Source organism: Euprymna scolopes, chromosome 3 (assembly GCF_053919585.1).
Source record: "Euprymna scolopes isolate OS-2025 chromosome 3, ASM5391958v1, whole genome shotgun sequence".
NCBI lineage: Eukaryota > Metazoa > Mollusca > Cephalopoda > Sepiida > Sepiolidae > Euprymna > Euprymna scolopes.
In genome coordinates, this window is record NC_136484.1 from 196,394,934 (window position 1) to 196,419,205 (window position 24,272).

A 24,272-nucleotide genomic window follows, 5' to 3' on the forward strand; every position below is an offset into this window, starting at 1 on the left:
TACTATCTCATTGATTACTGTACACGCAATAACCCTTATCCCTGAGTGGCCTCCGGGCCTTGATAAATGATGACCTCCATGTAAAAAAAAGGAGCGATTATGATGAAAAGAGAGAAGCTTGGTTTTAGATGTATTAAAATTAACCAGTCACTTTTTCCCCCATTGCTTAAGATCCAAAAAAAACAGAGAATCAGGAAGATCTTGGTCATTCCTAGCCTTTAAAGTGTTGTCATAGATTGTGGTTTCGTCTGCATAAATGCCTACCAATGATCAAAGAAGTTGATTTGAGACATCATTAATGAAGACGAGAAAAAAATTGGCCCCTATGAGCTTCTAATTTCTCCTCATCAACTAGTATTCTTATAAACCTATCAGAAAAAAAAAAGATTTAATTATTGAGAAGCCATTTCCAGTTCTTCTATAGGTGGCAACCTTGTGAAGTAGACCTTTACGCCATACCTTATCAAAAGCCTTTGTTATGTCAAGAACTGTTGTTCTAGAAACGAAATCCTTATCGAGAGATTCACTAAACCTGTGTAATATCATGATCAGCACATCAGCTGTAGATCTAGCAGACCGGAAACTATATTGCACATTACTGAGCAGATTAATTTTGCTGCAGGTGGTTGACTACTTCTCTATTTATCACAGATTCCAGCAAATTTACTCACGACAAACAGGAGACGGATTTATTTGCATTGAGGGACAGAAAACCGATCTCCGGAACTTTTAAATACGGGGCAGACTGATGAAGTTTTCCAGGGTGTTGGGAAGCATTTATCCCTAAGACAGCGTTTAAACAGCTTTGTGAGCATTATTTAAAGCTTTTTGAGAATTATGATTGGAATGCCGTCAGGGCCATTTTTTTTTTTTTACTGCAATCAAGATTTTTAATAAGTTTCTTTCTTAGAGCTGCATGCTTGTGAAACACTGTTCCGCTCGCCTGCTTCCCAATAGAGTACAATATGGTAGCCTTCAAGTTCAACGTAAACAGATATGTGTATGTCGCATAGCGTGTGTTCACAGGAGGAAATACAAGGGTAGGCAACTCTCGTCACCAAATGTAAAATTTGTTGCTTTGCTGTTTTGTTTATTTATCGTCTAAAAGTCCGAGCCATACACCCAACTTGCAACAAATTTAAAGATGAAATTGGTATAAAGGATCCAAGCAGGTAACAGTCTTATTCTAAAACTCGGCAAGCAATTCCCAGGGTAGAAAAGTTTCCGCGCGGAAAAATATCCAGAGTTTAAAATAAGCGAAATAAAAAATATTACTGATTTTAAGATAGATTTTAAGATGGATTTTAAAATGGATTTTAAAATAGATTAATATAAAATGAATAAGGAAGCAGGAAAATGAATTAGTGAAAAGAAAAAGAAAAAAAAAAAGGAACGATTCTTAGACCTTTATTATTCCTTAGATTCATAAATAACCTTCCTGATAAAATTTCCCCCGAGATGGGTACATTTGCCGATGACGCAACGCTCTAGAACAGACGGGAGAGGAAAACGAATTAATTCACATATAAGGAAATAGGCAAACGTTAGAGGAAGATCTCCAGTTTGTAGCGGAATTGGACAATGCTGTCAAGACTAGGCTTTTTTCATTTAATAATTACAAGAAACCTCTTCAATGACTGATAGACATGGTTAACGATATATTACTTTACAAGCTCTACGTTCAAACTCCTCGACTTAATATTCACATGCAACATGAACTGGAACAAAGACATCGAGGGCATTGTCAAGACTGCTGCGAAGAATGTAGGCTTTCTTTACCGTGCTAAAATGTTACTTACGCCTGAGAGTATTCCTGTACCTTTCCAAGACCACCATTCGTCCATGCGTGGAGTATTGTTGCAACATCTGGTTTGGTGCATTTGTTACTATTCTCCCATTGCTAGATTGTTTGAAAGCCAAAAGGCAGTAGGGAGAACTAATAATTGGTTGGAGGATTTCATGTTTATCATTCTGTATTCATTTTCTGTTTTATCATTTTAATTTTAATTTTCTTTTTTCACTGCTTTTTATTACTTCTATATATAACCCTATTACTATTATATTTCTACCTACATTTTCATCACTCATTCTTGTTGTATGCATATAATCATTCTCTATCTCATTTCTAAGCTAACGTCCTTAGGCCAGCATTTATATTGATATATAAATCCGGCTTTTTCTTCTCTTCATTTAGTTTCGAAATTTTGCCTAAAGAAGGACTTTTTTCTTTTTCCTTATTGATCTAATTTTGTAATAATATTTTATTTAACTTTGAATTCTTACCTTTTATTTCTTATATTAAAAGCTCCACTTAACCATGTAGAACTTTTACTATACTGATAGGTTTGTTTACTAAAGGATTATTTATACCTTTATCATTTATATATATATATATATATATATATATATATATATATATATATATATATATATATATATATATAATGTGGACCTAATGTAGGGGTCACCGAAGAAAAACACGGAACACGGATTGGGTGCAAGAAAGATATATTAACAAAATGTTACAAGGATAGAATAAAAGGGTAATCAGAGCTAGATGTAAGAAGTCCTTCCGCAGGACTGCTAGACTTTGGAACTCCCTTCGAAGTTCCTGCTTTCCCAACTATACTGACCTGCAGAAGTTCAAGTGTAATGTGAACAGACATCTTGCTGCTCAACTCCCTACATAGTATCCCTGCAACTTATGGCCCCGATAGTAGACCCCCTACATCAAAGTGGCCTGCGCCTTCTTTGGGGAAAATGGAATTTTTAAAAATATCCGGTGGTGTCCAATATGGATAGTCGTACTCGCTGATTCTACAGAATTATGATACGGGCCCGTGACACCGTTATCTCGCATCATAATATAGTACTGGAAAGGTCTATAATGCAGGTAAATTTCGGTCTCGCAACAATATTAATACACTAGCATATCGCCCGGCGTTGCCCTGTCGTAAATTAAGTTTAAATTTATCTTGATTCAGGCTTATTTCGTATTTCTTATTATCGGGACAGTTCTATATTGATTATTATATTGTATCCGATATATATAGCAGTGATTTCAAAAGTTTAAAAAGTGACTTGAGTGCCATCAACTAGAATCGAAACCAAAACATTTAGCTTCTACCGAGATCGAAATCAAGCTTGTAATGACTACCATTGAAAATCGCTAAAATCATAAAAATAATGATTTTCTATAGAAAAAAAACTATTACTAAATCAATTTGTGTGATTTTTGGAAAATCATGTTGTTTCTGTGACAAATACGTATATCATGATTTTTTCTTGTTTTTTTTGTGATTAGGTTGTAATTTGAACTTGCAGATTAAATTTTTTTTTTTTTTGTAATTAGGTTCAAATTTGAACTTGCAGATTAAAAAAAAACATTTTTTTGTAATTAGGTTGAAATTTGAATTTGCAGATTAAAAAGATTTTTTTTAATTAGGTTGAAATTTGAACTTGCACATTAAAAATTTTTTTTTTTTGTAATTAGGTTGAAATTTGAACTTGCAGATTAAAAAAAATAATTTTTTTTTTTTGCTTTTACACGTCGCTTTACACTCATATCTGACGTTTAAAATCAATCTCAAATTGTTTTATTTTTTGTTTGCACTTGCGCCAGTTTAATATAAAGCTTCTGTCTCTTTCGTCCGTGAATGCGTTTTACATGATTTCGTGTGAAATTTTCGTTCTTTTCGTTATTGTCGATAAGTGTTTCACTTATCCGGAGAGCAACATTCTAATTGCATCAAAGAAAAAGGGATTGTTTCAGTCGACTTGAAAAACGTCTTTTCCAACCGGAACAGAAAAACAGCCAATGTAACGAGTGCGAGAAGGATGTGAACGACAAACGATCGTTTGTTCCGTACAAAATCGTTACGTGATTTAAGTGTCGGCAAAAAAGCACCAAAAGCGGAATTTATACACACATGCACATCTTCCCATTGATTACTGTACACGCAATAACCCTTATCCCTGAGTGGCCTCCGGGCCTTGATAAGTGGTGATCCCCATGTAAAAAAAAGTGATTATGTAAAAATAATTTAATAAAATCTATAGTTAGTTCTTGATAAGACAGGGGCGCAGTCGCAATGATTTTTTACTGATTAGAACACACTTGAACCATGATACTTGACTTTTGCATTTTAAAATTTAAGTGAAGCCATTATTTACAGATTATTTTATAGAATCAACAGCAGATTCTCAACAGTGCAATGTAGATTGCAATGTATTGGGGTGTAAGTCACCGCGAGGAGGCATGTGAAGCTTACTCCCGGTACTATACGGAGGAGGGGGTCCTTAACTAGAGCAGTCAATCAATCGATTTGAATGAAAAATGGGCGATTTCACCGATTTTGCTGTCAATAAAAGTATGAGAAGGTGAAATATTTGTTGATTCTCATTCAATTCCGGACAACGTCTAATCTCCCTACTAGTATTCTTTAAAACAATGAAACCAATATGTCTCTTTTTTTCTGTAGTTATTCAAATTGTAGCAACTCAATTCTTTTTAAAACGTTAAATATTCTCTGTTACTAAAAATAGTTGTCATTAAAGTATTCTTCAAATAAATAAAACGACAAACGGTATTTTGGAAAAAATCTTTTTAAAATGTCGGAGTTTTTACGTTGGATTAATAGATTACGTTGGATTAATAGATTAATAGTCAAACATTGCTTTTCCGATTTACTGTGTGTGGAAGGTGATAACGTACGTATGAACATGAAATGTCGTAGCATATTATCATACAGAGACAATGACATAGAAAACATTAAATATTCTTTAACTACGTGACTTTTCCTTTGATAATTAAAAAAAAAAGAAGAAGAATATTCAGCATTAGTCCAAAGCGAATTATTTTTGCTTAAAACATCATTTCTAACGTCTTTTTTGCCTATAAAAACATTTACACTCATCGTAGTTACTTACGCTCTAATGCAAAGAGAACAGTCTAGAATCAGTCGTACATGTGCTTGAAACTAATCCTGCAATCCATCGTTAGTTATCTTTATTTCATCTACTGTTCTTCAAATGTATCCTACTTGACTATGTCTCCGATAGTGTAGACGCAACTGACAAAACTAAGATAAAAGCTCCTTTCCTTTCACAATTATAATACACCTTACCAACCACCGATTGCTAATAGAGTGCAATATTCAAACTCTTATGCTTAACATTCACAAGCAACATGAATTGGAATAAATACAAAGAAGGTATTGAAAATCTGCTGCAAAGAAAGGATCTCTCTACTGGCCTAGAAATTTTCTTTACAAATGCTGTGTTCTATATCTCAACAGATTCAACATTCGTCTGTGCATGAAATATTGTTACCAATCGGGTTGGTGCCCTAAATTTTACTCTCTCTCTCTCTCTCTCTCTCTTTCTTGGACGGAGTAAAAGAAAGTCTCTAACATGGTAGGTAGACTAACGCTCTGTCTAACAAGCTTGAGCTCCTGTCCCATCGCTGCAATGACGATTCTCTCTGCTTATTATACATGTAATTTAATAGAATGTTTTGCGATAGACTTGCGCCCCGCAAAGTAAGTATCAAAACAATCTCGACCAGCAGTAAATTTTCACCGTAGAAGTCCGTAGATAGCGGAAAGGTTTCTACTCTAAGAGCTTCTCTTTGTTCCTCGAAAAGCTCCTTTGGCATTCCTTCCCTGCTCCTTTGTTCCTAACTGTACTAATAATTTAAGCGTAATGTGAACACCCATCTCATTACACAACCAATTAAGATTACCCTGCAATTATGGGCCCTAATTCAGTGGCAGTGTGTCTGGTTTGGGGCGAATTAAAGTTTAGAAAATAGTAATAGTAAGAAGCATATTCTTTTACGATTTTTTGTAAGAAAAATAAAAGATGTAGAAGCGAGGTAACGATAATAATGAAATACCTGTTTATATAAAGATGTAGAAGCGAGGTAACGATAAAAATGAAATACCTGTTTATATAAAGATGTAGAAGCGAGGTAACGATAAAAATGAAATACCTGTTTATATAAAGATGTAGGAGCGAGGTAACGATAAAAATGAAATACCTGTTTATATAAAGATGTAGAAGCGAGGTAACGATAAAAATGAAATACCTGTTTATATAAAGATGTAGAAGCGAGGTAACGATAAAAATGAAATACCTGTTTATATAAAGATGTAGAAGCGAGGTAACGATAAAAATGAAATACCTGTTTATATAAAGATGTAGAAGCGAGGTAACGATAATAATGAAATACCTGTTTATATAAAGATGTAGAAGCGAGGTAACGATAAAAATGAAATACCTGTTTATATAAAGATGTAGGAGCGAGGTAACGATAAAAATGAAATACCTGTGTATATAAAGATGTAGAAGCGAGGTAACGATAAAAATGAAATACCTGTTTATATAAAGATGTAGAAGCGAGGTAACGATAATAATGAAATACCTGTTTATATAAAGATGTAGAAGCGAGGTAACGATAAAAATGAAATACCTGTTTATATAAAGATGTAGAAGCGAAGTAACGATAATAATGAAATACATGTTTATATAAAGATGTAGAAGCGAGGTAACGATAAAAATGACATACCTGTTTATATAAATATATAGAAGCCAGGTACCGATAAAAATGACAGACCTGTTTATATAAAGATGTAGAAGCGAGGTAACGATAAAAATGACATACCTGTTTATATAATGATATAGAAGCGAGGTAACGATAAAAATGACATACTTGTTTATATAATAATATAGAAGCGAGGTAACGATAAAAATGAAATACCTGTTTATATAATGATATAGAAGCGAGGTAACGATAAAAATGACATACCTGTTTATATAATGATATAGAAGCGAGGTAACGATAAAAATGAAATACCTGTTTATATAAAGATGTAGAAGCGAGGTAACGATAAAAATGACATACCTGTTTATATAATGATATAGAAGCGAGGTAACGATAAAAATGACATACTTGTTTATATAATGATATAGAAGCGAGGTAACGATAAAAATGAAATACCTGTTTATATAATGATATAGAAGCGAGGTAACGATAAAAATGACAGACCTGTTTATATAAAGATGTAGAAGCGAGCTAATGATAAAAATGACATACCTGTTTATGAAATTAAAATGGAGACGGAAAGACATAGACGCTCGACGTTTCGTCCGTCTTTTGCTGGTCTTCTCAAGAGGGATGGTCAATAAGAAAGCCCATCACGAAAAACTTCGAAGAAAGAATGGGAGAAATTGAATGCAGATGAAATGCTAAGAAGATATAACGGATAGCAATAATAAAAACAGATGAAAATTTAAGGGAAATCTTAGAATGCAGAAACCAACCCATATAAACTGCGAACACTGCAATAACATACATGTCGCAATAACATAAATATCGCAATATATAAAAAATAAAAAGAACATCACCACAGAAACCAAGAAAACCGCAAAATTGTAAGTAGCTCACACTTTCCTCCAGAAACTTCTTTCTTAGAACTGCACGCCTTTGGAACTCTGTTCCGTCTGCCTGCTTCCCACCGGACTACGACTTGGATGTCTTCAAGTCCAAAGTTAACAAATTCCTAATGAACCGCCGCCTTAAGTAAACACTTCATCAAATCTCCACACTAACGTAATGTACTTGCAATAACCCTTATCCTTGAGTGGCTTCCGGGCCTTGATAAGTGGTGATCACTGTGTAAAAAATTAAAAAAAAAAAATTTTGACGTCGGCCTCAGTTGGCTCAACGCATAACAGTCATGAAAGATAAAAGAGAATGGAAACGCTGCGAAGGAAGAGCTATACCCCTTAAACGAGAGTGATAGTTCTGCTTTTTATCAACGATACGAAATCCTAGGTCACGAGACCAATTATAACACTAAAACGAGTAACGGATTAATGTTAAAAAGTCAATCACGCTCGGTTATAAATGTTTGGGGGTTTTTTTTGCGATTTCATGTCGTATAATTTAATTGACCCGTTGTACACACCCAGACAACTCCGGATGATCCGCCTTCGTACCCGGACGACATCATTATTAAGAAAAGAGATCTTCATTCAACAGGTTGATTTGTCGTCCGTCGTCAAGTGAAAAGCAGAATGGTTGACACGCGCTTCTAGACGGCAGCGAACGAAAGAGAAAAAAATTAAGCAGAAAAAGGAATAGTGAATAGTTTGTGACACGAACCTTTGTTTGGATTTTAGAAATATATATTGAAAACAAATGTCAACGTCCTACAAATAGTTTTGTGCGGCGGGAAAATGAAAACAATAGATAACAAATAAGATAAATTAATAAAAAAAAAAAAAAGAAAAACTGAATGTACCAACATATTTCTCTTCAACAAGTTATGGATGCGCGTACTATTATTCATACTTCCTTATCTTCTTTCTTAGGTCACGTCGAGCGTATAAAAAGCAGTCATTGGTGTTTCAAAATACAGAAAGGTGGTTGTTCACTTTCTACGCGTTATCAATTAATAAATTAGGCTTGTTTGAACTTTTATTAGAGTATTTTGTCAGCCGGATTGAACAAACAATGTCTTTCTTTAGTTAACTGGTAATCTTTTTGTAATATCTTTACAATGTCTTGAAAATGTCTTTTCTAATCACGAGTTTTCCAGGGTAGTTTGGTCTTATTCTTTCAATCTTGTCCCGGAGGTTGATAATAATTCGAATATCTGAATTATTAATTTTCAAGGTATTTCGCGCCTCTTACGAATTTTGTTGGTTAGATACCCCAGGTTTGTTTCAATTCTACTAAAAAAACTCAACTAGTCAGCTAATTAACTCGAGCGTGCTGCTGCGTTTTATACTGCGGGCTGTCGGGAGAACTATTTCTTGTTCGTCCAATGGAAACCCATCACGAGATTTCTTGCTCCTTGATTATTTGCCAGCCGGGTCAAGATTTCCTTTGTACTTAATTCAGACCCTCCCCCAAGGATATTTGCAATTTTCACGAACTGCTGATGGCCCAGAGTCACCTGGGGTTACTCTTCTGTCTTGACATTGTTCGTCAACAACTGAGAATCACAGTAAATTGATAAATTCTCATCGCTTGAGAACTAACTTCAATCAAAACAATTATTGTTTTCTCTAGCGCTTGGTGTCATTAAATCTGTCATTATTCGGCTATATATATATATATATATATATATATATATATATATATATATATATATATATATATCTTACGGATCCTGATTACATCAGCTATTTATCCACTGGTAGATATCAGGATGTATATATATATATATATATATATACATATATATGTACACATATATATATATATATATATATATATATATCCTGATATATATATACATATATATGTACATATATATATATATATATATGTATATATATATATCCTGATATCTACCAGTGGATAAATAACTGATGTAATCAGGATCCGTAAGAGTTGTAGTAATATTTCCATTAAGTTTAGTAATTAGATGACGGCTCCAAACACACCTTACTTTGCCTAGGGACTGAATCACACGGTGCTAGGTACACTGATTAGGCCTTAGGGCCCCGCTCAAGCGATAGTGTCACATTCGCCCTTCACCCTTTTGCGTCTTTTATACCGTAAAATACCTTCAACCTTCCCTTCTAAATAGACTTCAATTGGAAGAGTACAAAAAACACTGAGCCATTGGGGAGGATTTTTGCCACTCAAACCGCAGAAAACACCTGTGGCTATTGCTAGCGATACATCAATGGTAAGCGACTGTTCCGATGATGCAAACTCATTTGCAATGGTTATCGAAAGAAGTAGAGAACACTGGAAACCTGGGGAGACTTGTTGTCGCCCAGACTCAAGAAAACACCACAAGTTATTGCAAGTTAGTGATCGCAGATGGTGGCATGTGTGAGAACTTCTATTGATTAATGCACTGCACTTAAAGGATGATACTGAACGTGAAATACTGAATGTGGAAAGGAAAGACGGAGGAAGAAGACTGTTTAAATGACACAAAAAATAATTAGAAAAATACATAATGCAAAACAGCTAAAGAATAATTACTGCAACAAGAGACACTGAAAAGACAAACAAGACAGAATCAGAAGAGATGAGGGTTAAGACGAGAAAGAAAAATGAGAAGAGATACACCTACATGGACGATTCATAAGGATGACAAAAGATGAGACTAACGAAAACACTTGGCAATGTCTTCAGAAAGTAACCCTAAACAGAGAAACTGAATCTCTAATAACAACCGCACAAGATAACACAGTCAGAATCAATCACATCAAAAGGAAGGATCGACAAGGCACACGAAAACAACAAATGCAGGCACTCTTAACAAAGCGACTAACGGTAATAAGGCGACGCAGCAAAGTAACTCATAAAGAATATAAAAATAGACATGATCAAGTGGGGAAGGTAATACACTGGGAATTAGGTAGAAAATTGCATCTGGAACAATCTGAGAAAGCACGAACCAGGAGCAGTACTTGAAAATGAAAGTCATAAAATTTTATCGGACATGGATATACAAAAGAATAAACCCATTCAAGCAAGAAGACCAGATGTTATATCATAGTTAACAAGAAAGACATGCCCAGCCAGATTGTAGACAGTGTGAAGATCACGGAGACTGAGAAATGAAGCAAATACACGAAACTGTCCAGAAAACTCAAAAGAATATGGAAAATGAAGAAATTCAAGATAGCACCACTAATAGTAGGAACACTAGGAACAATACTGAAAAACTTTGAAAAAAGAATTAGAGAGATCAGAATCAGAGGAATTGCCGAGAAGATAAAACGTATAACAATAATTAATACAGCTAAAATATTAAGGAAGCCTATGAATGTGGAATACATGTTATTTGGCGGGAAAATTGAATAGAAGTCAGCCACATATTTCGACTGCATTATTTGATAAGTTTAAATTTTTAAAATTCGGAAAACCGAGCAATACTATATAATTTTTGTATTAAATCGGAAATTCATTTTTTAATTATGTTTTCTGAAAATTTCGGTGGTATCCACCCTAGTCATAGAAAATGAGTTTGTATTTTGTTTTATTAATTGTTTTTGTTTCATTTTGTTAGTTTTATTAAGTTCAAGGTTGATAGAAATCGCACTGAAAAATTATAGATAGCTGATCACCAAAGTAAGTTCAATATTTTCTGTAATGCACCGAGTATGAGAATTTAGGTACAGGCTAAAATATTTGTGGTATGTTTCCAGAGATATGAATAATTAAAGAAAAAAGACGAGAAAAAATTTGATATTTGATTTGAAAATTTTGAACATGAAAAGTTTATTAACTTAAAAAAAAAACGTTCAGGTGATATTTCGTTTCAGGAAATCATTTTGTTATTAACACAGAATTTGTATTTGGAAGGCATTCATTTTTGATAATAAAAAATGATTCAAAAGCTCATTCTACATTTTTAAACGATGAAACTCAAAGCTTACGTCGGGCATATTCGACTGTCTTATATTTGTTAAAAGGCTCACTTTTTCGAGAGACATTGAGATAAAATTAAATCTACGATCAAGATATGAATAAATCTACGTAATATCATTAAAATATTCAGCACAGTCAAATCAAAGAGACAAAATGAAAATATTTTCTTTCAAAATCAATCCTATTTATGGGTACAATCATATATATATATATATATATATATATATATATTATATATATACATATTATATATATATATTATATATATACATATTATATATATATATTATATATATACATGTATATTATATATATATATTATATATACATGTATATTATATATATTATATATATATACATGTATATTATATATATTATATATATACATATTATATATATATATTATATATATACATGTATATTATATATATTATATATACATGTATATTATATATATTATATATATACATATTATATATATATATTATATATATACATGTATATTATATATATTATATATACATGTATATTATATATATTATATATATACATATTATATATATATATTATATATATACATGTATATTATATATATATATTATATATACATGTATATTATATATATTATATATATACATATTATATATATATATTATATATATACATGTATATTATATATATATATTATATATACATGTATATTATATATATTATATATATACATACATATATATATACATACATATATATAGTATATATATATATATATATATATATATATATATATATATACTTGAGGAGAGTAAGTATTTGTGACAATAGGTGATATATTTTTTCACGTTGTAGTAAAGAACATAAAAAGCGCGCACACAAACACGTATCCATGACTACGGAAAAGGGCTTGAATAGAGGGACAAAATGTCCTCTGACATCTGCACAAAATAACGCGATTAAAACACGTTACATAAAAGCTAAGATAGACAAGACTCAGGAAAGCAGGGAATACAGCCCTGTGAACAAAGAGATGATACTGTAAACCACATAATAAATGAATACAGAATTCGAGACTAAACGAAATATAAATACAAACAGTACTTGATCGCAAAGATATCTACTGGAAACTTTCAATCTACTGCACTTGAAACATACGGAAAAATGGCACAAATGAGAAAGATTACTGTTAAATGAAATGCATCGTTCTTTGCACAAACACCAAGATCGATTCATTGATTTTGTAAAATCAAAATTTATTGATTTCGAATTTTGTGAACTTCTTTCATTTCTCAAAAGAAACTGTTCAGTATTTACTTATTAAAAGGTTGTAATCTGTATAGAATTAAAAGGTTTGGGGAATTTGTTCGAATGCAAATATAAACATGATTGGTAGTTTATGAAAACGGGATAGGCAGAGTACACATAAACATGGCAGTAGTCGTTGTCGTCGTTATTTAGGTTCAAATCTCATATACTTTTTTTATACTAATAACTCACTGCTTATCAAGGTTAGTCAAAGATAACAGTGAATGCGATTATGAGTTGGCGGTGGGCGATTAGAAATTATGTTAGTCAGAATTTGATTATTTAAATGGTGGTTAAACAAGAAAATGTTAATATGTGAATTAAAAATGCCTACGTTGTATAGTTTTTTTTTAATAATTAAATGAATGATGAAAAAAAAAGACCCACAGTTTTTTTTTTCATCATTCATTAATGGTTGAGGTAAATTAATTTCCTTCATTAATGGTTGACGTAAAGAAAAGCCAGCATTGGTTTGAAACACATTTCTTTTTGTTTGAAAACAAATTTTAATATTTTTTGTCAATAAAAACAATATGCAAACATCTTTTCTTTTTTTTTACAGGGTGTTCACCACTTATCAAGGCCCGGAAGCCACTCAGGGATAAGGGTTATTGTAAGTACAGTACTTTAGTGTGCATATTTAAAATGTCTACTTAAGGGGGCGGTTCATCAGGAATTTGTTTACGTTGGACTTGAAGACATCCAAGTTGTAGTCAGGAGGGAAGCAGGCAGACGGAACAGAGTTCCAAAGGCGTGCAGTTCTAAGAAAGAAGCTTTGTTATGAAATCTACGTTTTTATTTAGGCATAGATAAAGAGTGGGGAAAGTTTTTGACAGTGGATTCAGCTAGACGAGTGTTTTTCGTAAAAGATTGGCGAGGGGGGACCAGAGATTGGAGTTCAGACGAGCACCTGCCATGGAAATAACGATAAAAAAAGATAGGCTTGCAACGTCTCTTCTGTGGGAGAGAGGTTGCAGGGAAGAGAAAAGGGCATCCTCCACTAAGCCACGAAGTCTATTTGTACTCTGTCAAGGCAGGATAGGCTGTTTTTAGCAACTCCTGCCCAGATATGGCAGCAGTATTCCATCCTTGGACGTACTTGGCTTTTATATAGATAGAGAATTGCATCAATAGTGAGATATCTTCTGGAACGGTAGAAGGATCCCACCATCTTTCCAGCGATCTTGGCAACAGACTTGATGTACGTGTTCCATTTCAGATCAGGAGTGAAGGTCAATCACAGAAGGTTGTCAAAACATGGGGCTTCTCCTAAACGAGAGCCATCCATTTCAATTGATGCCAGATAGGGATCAGAGCGTTGATGATGTAAAGATAGGAATTTGGTTTTAGATGCATTAAAGGTAACCAACCATGTCTTCCCCCACTAAACCACTCGTTCGAGATCAGAGAAGAGAGAATCAGAGAGAGCTTTGTCAGTTACGGCCTTTGATGTGTTGCCGTACATGGTCGTAACGAATGATTTAAGTATGTGTTTAGGGAGATTGCTGTATCTGTCATGTCTCCATAACACATTTTTCAACTATACTTCCCATGAGTTCGAATAGACGGGTTTTAAATGTTAGAAGCTCAAATACCCCCTTAAAAGGACTTATTATCATTGTGCTATACAAGAAACGGGTATAAACTAGTTATTAGAAATTATTCACACTCAAATTAGACCGGTAGTCTCCACTTGTTCTTTGCCCTTAAAAAGTACACGAGAAAGTTGAGTAATTAGATCTTTCTATATCTAGTTTTAATTCTTATCATTGGATTTACTTAATCTATTTATTATCATATATATATATATATATATATATATATATATATATATATATATATATTGTTTTGGCTCTAGGAAAAGATCATAATGGAAGACGTGAACAATAGGTTAAAGTAGAAAGAATATCTTGTACAAGAAAGTGAAATATAAAGAAGGGTTGTTCGTACTTTCCGACTGGTAACTTAGACAGTCTATTGTCTCGCGTTAGATCACGATATTTCCTCCACAAGAGTATTAATTCCTCATTTATATAATGGTTAGCAGCGTTTATTATGTGTGAATAGGCAAGTTCCATTAAAACACACACACACACACATACACACACATACATATATATATATATATATATATATTATATATATAAAAATATTTAACCGACATAAGTCCAGTTCAAACGGACAGAAGTATATAGAAGCTAGAAGTAACGTTAAGAAAGAAATAGCGACAGCTAAGAGAGAATTTACTGAAACCACTAAAAAACGCATCGAAGCACAAAAACTAGGAACTCGTGACTTTTGGAAAATGTACAAGTGTAGTAAATAATGGGCAATCAACAATTACCCCACTAACCAACAATCACGAGGTTGTTTGCTCAACAACCGATAAGGCTAATATGCTTGCCAGTCAGTTTGCCTCAAACTCCACACTGAACCCTTCCAACCACCCCCTGCTGCCTGACTTTCCTTTGCGGACAGACGCTACTGTAGACGATCTAAAGATCACTATGCTCAGGTGCATGCTATCATAAAAACCTTGACACTTCAAAAGCATGTGGAGCCGATCTCATCCAAGCTGTGCTATTAAAAAAGTGCTCAGCCGAAGTAGCTCCAGTTCTCTCCAAACTCTACAACAAATGCCTTAATGAATCTTGCTTTCTGGGCTGTTGGAAAACTGCTTCTGTTGTAACAGTATTCAAGAATTCTGGCGAAAGAAGTGACCCATCAAATTATTGCCCCATTAGCCTCCTCCCACTTTTCGCCAAAATATTTGAGACCATAACCATACTCTAGTCCGTCACCTTACAGATGCTAAACTTCTGACTGACAAACAATATGGATTTAGACAAGCCCGTTCCACAGAAGACATCCTCACTGTAATTCTGAACGTATATACCATTCACTGGACTAAGCGAGGGAGGGCAGAGCGGTAGCTCTAGATATATCTAAGGCTTTTGACAGGGTATGGCATGAGGGTCTCCTCAGGAAGATTAGATCATACGGTATCACTGGTAGAATACTTAACATAATTAAATCCTACTTAGATAAGAGAAAAATCCAGGTTGTCTTCGAGGGTTGTACATCTAAACAATATGATAAAAATGCGGGGGTTCCCCAGGGGTCTATCCTTGGACCTCTATTGTTCCTGATATTCATAAATGACCTCCCCGACAAAATTGCCTCTGAGATGGGTATATATGCTGATGACACTACACTCTATAGCAGGCTCGACAGGAAGACGAATGAACACATTTCTAAAGAAATGGCAGAAACACTAAAAGAAGACCTCCAATCTGTGGTGGAATGGGGACAAAAGTAGTTGGCCACGTTCAATGCCGTCAAGACTAAACTAGTTTCATTAAATAATTACAAGAAACCCTCTCTACCACCTATAGCAATGGCCAACGACTCTTTATCTGAGAGTCCATCTTTCAAACTCCTTGGCCTAACGTTCACAGGAAACATGAGTTGGAACAATTACATTGAAGGCATTGCCAGGGACGCTGCAAGAAAGGTGAGCTCTCTCTACCGTGCTAGAAAACTACTTACACCCGAAAGTATCCTGTACCTCTACCATGTATGGAGTATTGCTGTCACATCTGGGCTGGTGCATCTGCTACTAGTCTCTCGTTCCGTGACAAGGTTCAAAAGAGAGTCGTAAACCTGATAGGCCCTGAACTGGCATCTAAGCTTCAGCCTCTGTCCGATCGACGAAATGTTGCATCCCTCTGCCTTTTCTACAAGTATTTTAGTGGTGAATGCTCTGACGAACTGCAATCACTTGTGCCCTCACGACGTGAGCACCCTCGACAAACCCGACAGGCTGCTAAATCCCACCCCCACACTGTAGAGATCCCTAGATGTAAAAGATCTTTCTACTCCAATAGTTTCTTCCCCAGAACCGCATGACTCTGGAATTCCATTCATGGTCCCTGCTTCCCCAACAGTACTGACGTACAGAAGTTCACGTGTAACGTGAACCGACATCTTGCTGCCCAAATCCCTACATAGTACCTCAGTAGTTGTTGCCCCTGATAGTAGCCCCCTACACCAAAGTGGCAATTTGCCTTGTTTGGGGTGAAAATGTAATAATATATATATATATATATATATATATATATATATATATATATATATATATATATATATATTTATATTATGCATTACTTATTTGAAGTAGAATAATTCTATTCTTTATAAAATATTGTATATCCAACTTGCAAGTGTTTCGAGGACGTGTTTAATTTTGGGAGGCACACACACTAAATGGTAAAGTTTGCAAAAAGAATGATTTGCCCAAGTTACTCACGATGATATCGACGTCTGAATCAATGATGCCCTGTATGCTTTTAATGAACTACAATTCCATCTGTAATGTCGTCAGGAGATCACAATAGACATGAAAGTCTGGATGTAACCTTTTCTATTACTGCAACACAATGCTGATTAAAGTTTCGAATCTCAGAAAATTGGTAGTGTTTGGCCTGCACTGCCTTCGCCTAATTATGCGGGCCAGCTAGCACCATTTTGTGTCTAATAGACAAATTTGGGAGCGATTCAGTATCATCTCCCTTAACTAAAATTTTTTTACATAGGTGACTTTGCGCCGAAACACAGAAGAGTTTGGCCACGAAGCAATAATTCCAGAATCACCCCATAATTTGCTGAAGACGTTGTTACACACCATCACTGCAGACGTTGAACCTACCTCCGTTCACAGGTCTACGGCGTTAGATTGCCTCAGAGAGCGAGCGAATAATAAAAGGCAACAACACTGTTAGAAGATAAATATGTCCCGAAAACATTACATGTTCGAACAATTTATAAATTGATGAAGATAGATGCCGAGTAAAACCTATAGAATGTATTAAAGACTAGTAGAAAACATTTATACATTTTATACAAACAATACCTTTTAACAGAAAACATATAAGCGCATGTGTGTATTGTGTGTATTGTGTATTTTGTTCATCTCTGGTGACCATGTGTGGATTGAGATTAATTGTTCAGTTCATGTTGTTGCCTAGGTAATTCATTAGTCGTAGAGTTTTTTCATGATTATACAATGTTTAGCTTACCTCGCTAAGTCTGGGTTAGTATGCAAAAGTTCGTTTCATTCGAGAGTTGTGTTTGCGTATGTTAACCAAGCCTTGAAACACGTCGCACATCATCTGTCACTGTCGCGTGCAACGGGGAAATAGACAGATAGAGAGAAAGAGATGGAAGAGGAAAAGAAAAAATATTGAAACGGAAGTTAATGTCGACGCCTGTTTGTCACAGATGATGCCAAAAGGGTGATAATTGCTTATTATTTTCTTTCTATAAATTGTGTCTATGTGTATGCTGTGCCCCAAACTATTTGACAGACTAGTTTTTAAACGAATGTATCTCTACGAGTAGTTATAATAATGACAGCTGCAATTTAGTTCGGCAAAATAAACGAAGTACCTTGCAATGTGAAGTAAAGAAAACAAAATTGTTACTAATAATTTGAAAGCGGGTTGTAATATTTACTTACAGTTAACAATAACCAGGATGATATTTAACGTAAGGCTGGCGAAATATAGAACAGCGAAAGGAGGTTATAATATATTCATGTAAACAGACGAGGAAGTTAGTCAGTCAGCGGGTGGAATTTGGTTCAAGAATGAAGATATTAAATTGGAATATATTTGTCTCTTTCAGTCCAGAAGCTTGAAGAGACACATTTATAGCCAGATGTAGGTGCGTGTCATCTAAAAATGAATTTTTCCTGTGAAGTGTTTTATGAATAATACATGCATTTATTTGACTGCCCATTTGAATGTGTTAAACACACACACACACACACACACACACGCACACACACACACGCGCACACACACACACACGCACACGCGCGCGCACGCGCACACACGCGCACACACGGACGGATTTACAAATGACAACATCGGGGTATACACCCATTAGACGATACGGTCCAGTAACAATGCAGTTAAGAGACCCATTGACTATACATATACATTTTAAAGAGACGCAGAGCCTATATATATATACACACCAGTTTAGATATACAGTTATATAGAACGCTATACAACACAGGTTTGAGTAGGCGCATCCTCTAAATGGTAAAGTTTACAAAAAATGATGTGTCATGTTAGTTTCGTAACTGCTGAGAAAATATATTTCAAAAAATCATAATGGTCGGTTCTTAAAAGTTTATATATGCAACTCCTTAATGTATATTTAGAAAAATAGTGATATCCGCATTGTATTTTTAGAATATATATTCTAAAATCAATATTATCTGCTAAAATAAATATTTTAAAAGAAATAATAACTTATTAATTGAATTGTTTTTTTTTAACGATAAATAAATAAAATATAAATTTGATTTATTTCTTTAAGAATGTTAGGGAAACTCCTCTGCTCAGTTTGTGACCATAGAATCAGATACAACAGATATTGTGCGTCACTTATAAGTATTGAGTACACCATAAGTGCAGTGCAAGTATTGGTTGACTAGCAGATGTACTTGGCGTTGCTTGGTATTAAACGTAACGTTAAATACCTTAAAAAATAAAGTAAAAACGGAAAGAAACTCAGACATTATGAGTATTATGTTTTTTTTTTCTAAAAGTTGACTTCTTGTAAGTAAAAAGCACTCGAGCTAAGCTTGAAAACAAAGCCTACAGACAGTACGATAAACATTAAGCCATCTTGCCACGATTTTAAAAAGTGTTTTCAAACCTACTTATTCTTAACATAAGATTGCGTAGCTATGAATCGCTTGACAAACAGATAAAAATCCGATGTCTCCCAAGTACCAATGTTTCAATTTTGATACCTTATCAGCGCTTTTTCCAGATGAAAACTGATTAAAAGTTTTCCATTTGTCTAAATACCCTATATATCAAATTGCAAGTCTGTGGACTAAATTTCGTTGAGTATATGAGTTGAGAGTTATCCTTATATGCATACACATAGAGTCTCATAGTCCAATTGGTTAAGCTTCTGCAGTGTCAGTTGAGCAATATGCCGGCGAGCGTTGTCATGGAGGAGAATTGGTCCCTTCATATTGACCAATCTCGAGCACATTGGAGCTTCTGATGCATTTCCTCCATTTGTCGGCAGTACCTTCTCTACCGTAATCGTTTCGCTCGGATTCAAGAAGCTGTGGTGGATTAGACCGGCTGCAGACCACCAAGCAGTCATCATAAATTTTTAGGGTGTAATTTCGGCTTCGGGAAGTGTTGTGGAGCTTCTCCAGAATCCAGCCACTGTGCCGAACGTCGCAGATTGTCGTAGAGGATCCACTTTTTATCACGCGTCACAATCTACTCGAGAAATGGGTCGTTTTTGTTGCGCAGAAGGAGCGTAGAAGATATCTCAAAACGACGGCACCCATTTATGCAACTTTTTTGACTTCTCTATTTGCTTTAAATGGCGAACGACTGTTGAGTGGTCGAGGTCGAGTTTAACAGCAACTTCTCGTGTGGTTCGCGAGGATCGGCTTCAGTTAAGGCTTTCAAATGTTCGTTATCAATCGCACCCGGCCGGCCGCGACCGCCTTCATCTTCGAGGCTCTCGTCAACATTGCAAAATTTCTTGAACCACCGTTGTGCCACACGTTCTTTAGTTGTTCCTGGGCCAAAGACATCATTGATATTACGAGCTGTCTCCACAGCTTTTCGGCTTAGTTGAACTGGAACAAGAAAATCGTGCGGATTTGAATTTTGTCCATGCTGTCGTAAAGCTTGCAAAAAAATGAATGAAGAGATTGTGAACAGTAACGAATAACACATTCGATAAAGCAAAAAAAAACGCGCTTCAAAATGATATATAACATGACTATATGAATATCAATGAATTAATTCAGAAATCATATATAAATGTAACAAATGTGAGAAAACGATATTGTTTTTGCACCAACCTAATATTTGGATTTACGGACGATAATCGGTTTATGTGCGAAAACTGTAAAAATGGAGACGAATGTGAATTCTCATGTGAATGAAGAAAATTTTGATGGCGAAGTTTTTGCTGTTCAAAAATGTTGTTTCTTTGTGATGCAATCGAAGCATTGGGAAGGTGTTAGTGTGATTGAAGGAATTCGAAGTGGATGGAGTAAGTCCGTTCACCAATTTTCTCAGGATTGAATATATTAACATATGCAACGAAAAACAAGGTTTTCAGCCAATCAGGAAAATTCGCATTTGATCATGTGACATGAAGAAGATCAAGATCATGTCGATCCTTAAAGCCAAATACATACTAATAAATGGACGTGAAAAATATGCATTCAATGAACATAATGAAAATAGTTCAGCGTCTCTAGAGGTCTCTTCAAACATCTAAGGAAACATTTCTAACATGTTATGCAGTGAACTTGGGCTATTTATAAGAGTTAAGTGTATTTACATATATCCTAATAGCAGTGTGAGTATAATATTTGGCTGACAACATCAAAGTTGCATGTGATGTTATCCCATAATCCGATGAACATATTTTCCCAACTTGAAAGCTATACTAATGTATTATTAAAGTAAATATCGGAAAGAGATAAATGAAATATTGTAGATCCTGATAGCATTTTATGTGAATACATGAAATAATAACAATATATACTAACGAGACTTATGGAAATTCCACGGACGACTCGTTCAAATGCAATATATTGATGTTGGCATGATGGTGGTGGATGTTCAGTGTAAATGTAGACACCCTGATGAGACGGTAGCTCTTTTGTTAAAACTGCAAAAGTATTTATCTAAGCTAGCAAGGACGCCCGGTGTAGCCCAGTCATAATATACGCTTTTTTTAAATTACATTTTCACTTCAAAAAAGGCACATTGTCACTTTGGTGTAAAGAGCTACTATCAGGAGCAACAACTACTGGGGCACTATGTTGGGATTTGGGCACCAAGATGTCGGTTTACGTTACGCTTGAACTTCTGGATGTCAGTACAGTAAGGGAAGCAGGGACCTGAAATGAAATTCCAGAGTCTAACGGTTCTGGGGAAGAAACTATTGGAGTAAAAAGATCTTTTACATCTAGGGATCTCTACTGTGTTGGGTGGGATTTAGCTGCCTATCGAGTTTGTCGAGGGTGTTCACGTCGTGGGGGCACAAGTGCATTCACCATTAAAATACTTGTAGAACAGGCAGAGGGATGCGGCATTTCGTCGATGGGACAGAGGCTGAAGCTTAGATGCCAGTTCAGGGCCTATCAGAGTAAACTTTGTCTAGGAGTGAGAGACTAGTAGCAGATGCTCAAATGTGACAACAATACTCCATACGTGGGCGAATGGTAGCCTTATAGAGGTACAGGATACTTTCGGGTGTTAGTAGTTTTCTACATGGTAGAGAGAGCCTACCTTCTTCACAGCGGCCCTGGCAATGCATTCAATGTAATTGTTCCAACTCATGTTTCCTGTGAACGTTAGGCCAAGCAATTTGAAAGATGTACTCTCAGATAAAGAGTCACTGGCCATTGCTATTGATGGCAGAGATGGTTTCTTGTAATTATTAAAGGAAACCAGTTTAGTCTTGGCAGCATTGAATGTGACCATTCATTTTTGTCCCCATTCCACTACAGATTGGAGGTCATCCTGTAGTGTTTTTGCCATTTCTTTAGATAGGTGTTCATTTATTTTCCTGTCATGCCTGTTATAGAGTTTGGCGTCATCAGCATATATACCTATCTCAGAGGCAGTTTTGTCGAGGAGGTCATTATTTTCATTAATGCAGATTCCGTATATATTAGAGTCAAATTTCTATTGATTCTTATATATTATAATGTTGTGATTTCAAAATGTATATATATATATATATATATATATATGTGTGTGTGTGTTTTTCTTTGTGTATTGATATTCATATACTTTTTTCTATTTATTTAAACAGAAAATACAACTTTTTATATATATATATATATATATATATATATATATATATATATATATATATATTTGTCATTTAATTGAATTCATCTGCAAAAGATCTAACTAATTTGCATATTCTTTTAAGCATTCATTTTAATTAATTCCCTATTAGTTTTTTCGGTTTTCTTAAGAGATGATCATCTTTAGTTAACTATTACGTGTAATTATTTTCATGCAGATAGTCTACATGATTAGTACTGTGTAATATTTGCGTAAAAAAGTTATAATAAACACAAATCTCTTTCTATATATTTTTATATATGCGTATATATATTTGTTTAAAAAATTTTGCCTACCAAACTCCTCTGTCAGTTTTCATGTATTGCTAAAGTAAATATCAGAAAGAGATACATAAAATATCGTATATAGTGGTAGCATTTTATTTGGATTCATGAAATAATAATAATAATAATAATAATAATAATAATAATAATAATAATAATAATAATAATAATAATAATAATATTGCCATATATATTTTCATAACTTACTATATATATATATATATATATATATATATATATATATATATATATATATATATATATAATGGTTGTATAGTGTGTTTTCTAGATGTGTAAGCCCAATGAAACTCGCGATCATTAAAGAGTGCTTAATGTAGGACGGAGTACTGTAATGTTTGTATAATAAACAGACTATATATATATATATATATATATATATATATATATATATATAGAGAGAGAGAGAGAGAGAGAGAGAGAGAGAGAGAGAAATATCGTTGATGGGGCACGCGCGACAAGTGAACAGCAGTAATGATATTAAGAGATTAAACACATGTTGATATATATATAGATATAAATATATATATATATATATATATATATATATATATACATACATATATTTATATATATATATATATACATATAAATATATACATATATAGACAGGCAGATAGACACACATATACATACATACATACATACATACATACATACATACATACATACATACATACATACATACATACATATATCCAGCGTAATGTCTTGGTATATGTATTTGTGGATAGAGAGATGCGAACCAATAAATATTTAAATGAGCAAATAATTGTGAATATAAAAATATAAAAAAGCATATTTACTCCTTTTGAAGATTTCACAAATTCTGTTGCATAACGTTCCAGATACTGTTCATTGCTTAGCACATCCGGATGTATATGTGTGTGTCTGGGGCACAAGAGAGAGAGAGAGAGAGAGAGAGAGAGAGAGAAGGGAAAGAGAGAAAAGAGAGACCGATGTAGAGGACGATAAAGTGATAGAGAGGGAAGGACAAACTTTTGCCTTACTATGGAATTTAATACGAAATTCCTTACACAACAGCTCATAATAAAACATTATTTCAAGTAAAAATAAAAAAAAAACTCGCACATACACACACAAACTCACACGCGCGCATACATAAATTGTAGAGACTGTTTAACACATGTATCCGAGATTGTGAAGGATGAGTGAGTTATTAACTGAGGTAGGGTGTATGGTGGAGGTTGAATGCCACGATTTGGTTCTAACCATGACTAAGTCGAGCAGTGGATGCCGTCGTAATTATGATTGGTCCATCCCATCAGCGGAACCGGAAAAATTTATCCATGTGCTTTTAGGAAGAGAATAAAAAAAAATCAA

At 34.3% G+C, this 24,272-nt stretch overlaps 1 protein-coding gene across 1 annotated transcript in view; it reads right to left on the reverse strand.

Moving 5' to 3' along the window:
• LOC145260642 (uncharacterized) overlaps positions 1-23,814 on the reverse strand; it is a 140,932-nt gene extending 117,118 nt beyond the window's left edge. Inside the window, exon 1 of the mRNA XM_080118983.1 lies at positions 23,735-23,814. The gene's annotated coding sequence lies outside the window, so the exon portion shown is untranslated. The remainder of the gene's footprint in view (positions 1-23,734) is intronic.
• Between the last annotated feature and the right edge of the window lie 458 nt (positions 23,815-24,272).